Below are 5633 nucleotides of genomic sequence, written 5' to 3'. Positions count from 1 at the left end.
CCGCAGTCGAAGTAGATGCATTCCAGGAAGAACTTGAACTCCATTGTTTCTTGGAGTGGGTGTATGTGCATGTCTGGATGCATGTATATTGTCTTTCCTTAAATCCTCAGTTCTTAGCAAAATACTAGGCACACATCAGGTGCTTAATAATAGCTTGCTAACTTAACTTTCTCATTTTTTCTTTTCACTTTGGAAGAAGTAATTGCATCTCTCTGTGTAATTGATATATCTCATATATTGCCGTTTTCGTTATTTTCTGAGTGACATTCTCACCTATTTGACTCTAATAAAGAATTGTGACTAATTTTTCCAAGAGAGAATGATATCAGTCCAAGCCAACAGTTGTCTATCTTCATTGTATAGATGGTACCACTTGAGCTATAAGTAGTAACTTTATACAATTCTAGAGAATCTTCACGCTTACAAGACCAAGACTACATAAAGTTTATTTCTAGCATGAGATGAAGTAACTCATCAATAGTTGTCTTTTATTAAATAAAATTTGATATAAAAATAATATATGATGTTTTGAAACAATTATTTTCCTAAATTAGTTGGAGTATCATGGACTACTTCCAAATTGCCTGGAATGTGACAAATATTATTAGCATTGATGCAGTAGTATGGATTTTATTACTTCAGCATTCTTTCTTTATTCAGATATTAGACATCTTGACCTGAGAGGACTTCTTGGTATCTTTTCATGATCATCTCATTATTTGGTATGTTCATGATCGTGACATTGTGGGCAGGTAAAATCCTCAAAGATCATTTAAAAGAAGTTCTGGAAATTTTGGTAGGAAACAGATAATTAAAGGTACCTGATTTGTTTTACCCCTTAAATGACCACCACTTTAGACTCTAAAGCAGCATGAGTGATAATCATCTTTTCTTTCTAATCCATGCTCTAATGTTTGCTAAAGTGATATTCCTAAAGTGTAGATTTAAACTCCTCACTTTTTTCTATACAAGCTATAATGGCTACCTCTTTTATCTAGGATTAAAAACAAAACAAAACAAAACAAAACAAACCTCCTCTCTCTGGTATTTAAATCCCATCACAATATAACTCTAGCCTAGTTTTCCAGCCAAGTTAACAAGCATTTATTAAATGACTACTCTATACAGGTGCTAAGCACTGGGAATATAATGAAAGCAACTTGGAGTCTCAATCTGATGAAGGAGATAATATGCAAACAACTATGTACTATATATCCACACACACATTCATCCATATATGTGTATCTATGTTAATATAAAGAAACAGAGGTATAACATATCTAGTGTATACCATATGCATGTCACATATATGACATACACACATGTGTGCACACACATATACACACACTCATCCTACATGCACACATACGCACACATACATAGAAGTTTGTGTGTGTTTATACATATATCCACATCTGACAAATTGGTGATAATCATAGAGAGAATGCACTAAGCTTATAGAAGATTAGCAAAAGCTTCTTGTAATAAATTAGATCTTAGCTGTGACTTGAAGATGACCAGGCAAGCCAAGAAAAGGAGATAATGAGTCATACAGGACAGCCAGCAAAGAAGTATGGAATAAAGAGGTAGAATGTGTTGTGCTGGAAAGGTATAAAGAGCACAAATTTTGTAGAGCTTTAAAAATCAAGCAGAGTACTTTCAATGTGATCCTGGGGATAATATGGAGTCATTGGAATTAGTTGAATAAAGGGGGAAAGATATATGGACAAACCTGTGCTTTAAGATTTAAGAAAATCAGTTTGACAGTTTAGTGGAGGATTGACTGGAATAGAGAGAACTTGAAGCAGTGAGACCAAGGAGCAAGCTAGGAAATAGTCCAGACATCAGGTAATGAGGGCCTGCATTAGAGTGGAGGGAGTGTCAGAGGAGAGAATGAATATGTAAATACACAAATACATATACACATAACAAATATACATATGTGCATATATATATATATTTATGTTATGAGACATTATGTAGAAAGAAAGGACAAAATATTTCATCCAATTGTGCATGAAGGGAATATGTAGAGAAACACAGAGAGGCAGAGATAGAGGAGATAAAGATAAGAGAAAGAGAAAAAAAAAAAGAGTCATGGAAGACCCATTGTGAGCCTAGAAACATTCTCAAGAATAATAAGGAAAAGAGAGTTTTCTTGGGAGAGGGAATAATGTGTTCAGTTTTGAATATGTTGATTTTAAGATATCTATGAGATAGACATATTGAAATGTCTAATGGATACAAAACTGGAAGTCAGAAGAAAAGTTAGTGCTGGTTAAAAAAACTTACTACCACACCCTCTGTCTATGTGTATTTCTTCTAACTACTAAGATAATGATAAACAATTTAAGAGTTACAAATATAATCTTTCCTTGTAGAAATATAAATGATTCCATCGTAATGATTTTTTTTTTGTCTTTGTCGTTTACATTTTTATGCTTCTCTTGAATTTTGTATAAAAGCATGGTTATATGCCATGGAGTATTTGGCAATGCCTTAACCATATGCATGCTATGAAGGCACTAGGACCTCTTCTGTTCCTATCAAGAGGAATGCTAGCCTTCTCTCCTTTCATATAACATGTGGACAAAAAATGGTATGAGAATTATTTCCCTTAAAAACAATAGCTAACATTCAGATAACACTTAAAATTTTGCAAATGATTAAGTCCTATTACCTCATTTTATCTTCACATCAATCCAACCATCTGGAGATAAATGCTATTATTATTTCCATTTAACAAATGAGGAAACTGAGGCAGAAAGATTTTAAATGACTTGACCAAGGTTACTCAACCAAAATTTTTCAGATGTCGGATTTGAACTTAGCTCTTCCAGGGACAAGATGTAGCTTTCTATCCACCCATCTGTGATATTAATTAAATCCATCCTAGCTGATTAGCTCATGAATTGAAATTAATAGATGAAGAGGACTAAGGAAAGGACCTTGGAGTATCCCTTAGAGAGTGGCATGACCTAGATGAATATCAACCAAAGAATAAAGATAAGTGATCAGACAGGTAGAAGGAGAATCATTTGAGATTTGTTTTATAAAAATCTAGTGAGAAGAGAGTTATTAGGTATAGGGAGGTTGGCAGTGTCAGGCAATGAAGAAAGATTTAAAAAAAAAATAGAGACTGAGACTAGGCAATTAGATTTAGCAATGGAAAGTATATTGGTAGCTTTGGAGGAAGAAGTGTTAGTTGAATAATGAGAATGAAATCCAGACTGCCAAGAGTAAAGAAGAGAGTGAAATGAAAAGTGGAGGCAATTTCTCAAAGAATTGTACATTTTTCTCAAGTACTTCAGAAGAAGAAAGTAGAGATATAGAATGGTAGCTAGCAAGGATGGATGGATCAAGTGATGGTTTGGGTAGGATGGGAGAGACTTTGGCATAATAGTATGCAGTAGAGAAGCAGTCAGTAGAGAGAGAGTGTCTGAATGTTAGTGAGGGAGGAGGAGATTAATCTATTACAAAGGTTAAGATAGAATGGGGCCTTTCTTGAAATTCTCACCTGAGAAGGAAACTGGGAATTGTGGGAGCTATAGGAAGCTTGAGGAGGAATAAAAACACTTTGAAATTCTGCTGCAGATGAGTGGGATAGACTATATACTATTATCTATGTCTGACTCTTATATGGAGGCAGTTCAATTGAACTGAACTAATTACTTTTCCCTGTATACCTTGGTTTTTGTTGACATCAGTTATCCTCAGTTTCCATTTTTTGGCAATTTTTTCCTTGAAAAATTTGTCTTGGTTTTTATTAGTTGCACATGCCTACTTGATCTCGATGCTAATTTTGACAAAACAAAGGGCAACCCCACGCATTCTCCTGCTCAGTGTGAGCAATAAATGTATTGAAAAGCAAATAAATCCATTTATCCATACAGATAGTGAAAAAGAAAATCAGATGAAGCATACAGAGGAGAATATATACCAGACTATACAAAATGAATGAGTTCTCTCATTGGGAGTGAGATATCTCATCTCAATCAAATAGAAATTCCCCCATAGCATCTCAGCTGAGAAGAGGGACATAACCAAGGAAACAACTCTTCTACATGTCAGCTTCTTTCCAAAGTCTTTCCAGATAATGCCTTGATACCTCCTTATGGAGGGGAATTCCTCTTCCAAACAATAATCTCTCTCTCCCCTCCTCACTGTCATCCATACACCATGAAGAGTCTTCAGAAAGGTAAATGACATGTTAAATGTTCATTTATTCTTTACGTTAGTCTTTTATATTCATTGCTTATTGGTTTTTAGTATTAAAAACTATATTTATTCTCTTTAAAATGTGTTTTTGGTATGTATTTTGGAGTGCCTGGAATGAATTAATTGGATTTACATTGATTCATATGGAAATAATTGCCTCTGTTTTTCATAGGTTTTGGATTTTGCTGATTGTTTTCTGATGGAGTTTGGGCGAAAACCAAGGTATCTCTATATATGACAATGGATCACTATACCTTTGCATGGGGTAGCACCGTGTCTGGAATGTTCTTCCTCTTCTACTCACCTCCGTTTGATAGAATCTTTAACATCTTTTAACAAATGCTTCTGATATTATTTACTGTTTGTAGCCTTTCTTGATCACCCAGTCATTAACACTTTCTCTCTTCAAGGTATTTTGTACTTACTTTTATTTATCTTAAGTTTACTGACCTGTATACAATTGTTTCATCACAATAGAATATAATCTACTTGGGGGCAAGTTTCATTTCATCTTTATCTCTGTGTTCCCAGCACCTAAACGTTTCTAGCGCATAGTAAGTATTTAATCAAAGCTCCTTAAATTAAATTCAAATAAATTGGCAAAGTGTATGGACAGTCAGATTTTACAAAGCTTTTCACTGAAGCACAAGTATGAAGGCACTGTTACATGGGCACTGCTTAAGTAACAAACAGATGCTACACAATAGATGTCTACAAAGTCTTCACTTCTGATTTGGTTTTTCATTTACTTTCAGACTTGGCAACATGAGAATCCCTCCAGAATGGCAGGCAGAATTTTCAAAACAGAACAAATTGTAAAGCTTACTGTAATCAGTTCAAGGACACCTTATTTGATTAGATGCTTAATACTATTCAGTTGTTTCCCTTAGATTAAAAAAATCACATTTCTAACTTTTTAAGTGAATTAGTTCAATGGTTTGATCCAGATGGAAGGATATAGCTTCCCTTTGAAAACTTCCAGTTCCTCAGAAAAACCCTATGAAATCTGTTGAAAACTTCCTGTCATCACGCACTTTTTTATGGTGTGGTTGGCCCTGCTCTGCCTAGTGCTCTCAACAAGATTCTTCTTAAGGGCATTTTTTTGCCACTTTCTTGCATTGTTGAATGGAATCTTCTTCAGAAAAGTTCCATTCTAACTATTCAAAACCAAACTTCTAGCTCTGTCAACTATGATCATCGTAATTTTGAAGAAGGCAGAATGATTTTAATACATCTGGTAGTATGTCTGGTGAAAAAATTTGTGAATATTTTTACTTATTGACATACTACAAATTAGAGATGATTTCTTCTTATATGCATGAATGGATATAAGGACACAGCAAAACCCCAGAAAACTGTAGGCAGGTGGGCTTGATTCTTCTGGGATTATGGGAGAGGCTGCCCAAATTGTTTTA

The 5633-nt window shown here is 34.5% G+C and overlaps 1 non-coding gene across 1 annotated transcript; it reads right to left on the bottom strand.

Moving 5' to 3' along the window:
* Positions 1–2458: 2458 nt before the first annotated feature.
* LOC123254786 lies at positions 2459–2585 on the bottom strand. The gene has a single exon (XR_006506708.1). It is a non-coding gene; the product is annotated as a U6atac minor spliceosomal RNA (small nuclear RNA).
* Positions 2586–5633: the final 3048 nt, after the last annotated feature.

This window comes from Gracilinanus agilis, unplaced genomic scaffold, assembly GCF_016433145.1.
Source record: "Gracilinanus agilis isolate LMUSP501 unplaced genomic scaffold, AgileGrace unplaced_scaffold32518, whole genome shotgun sequence".
In the NCBI taxonomy this organism is placed as follows: Eukaryota; Metazoa; Chordata; class Mammalia; order Didelphimorphia; family Didelphidae; genus Gracilinanus; species Gracilinanus agilis.
Note: the sequence above shows the minus strand (reverse complement) of the source record. Positions and strands in the feature narration are given on the sequence as shown.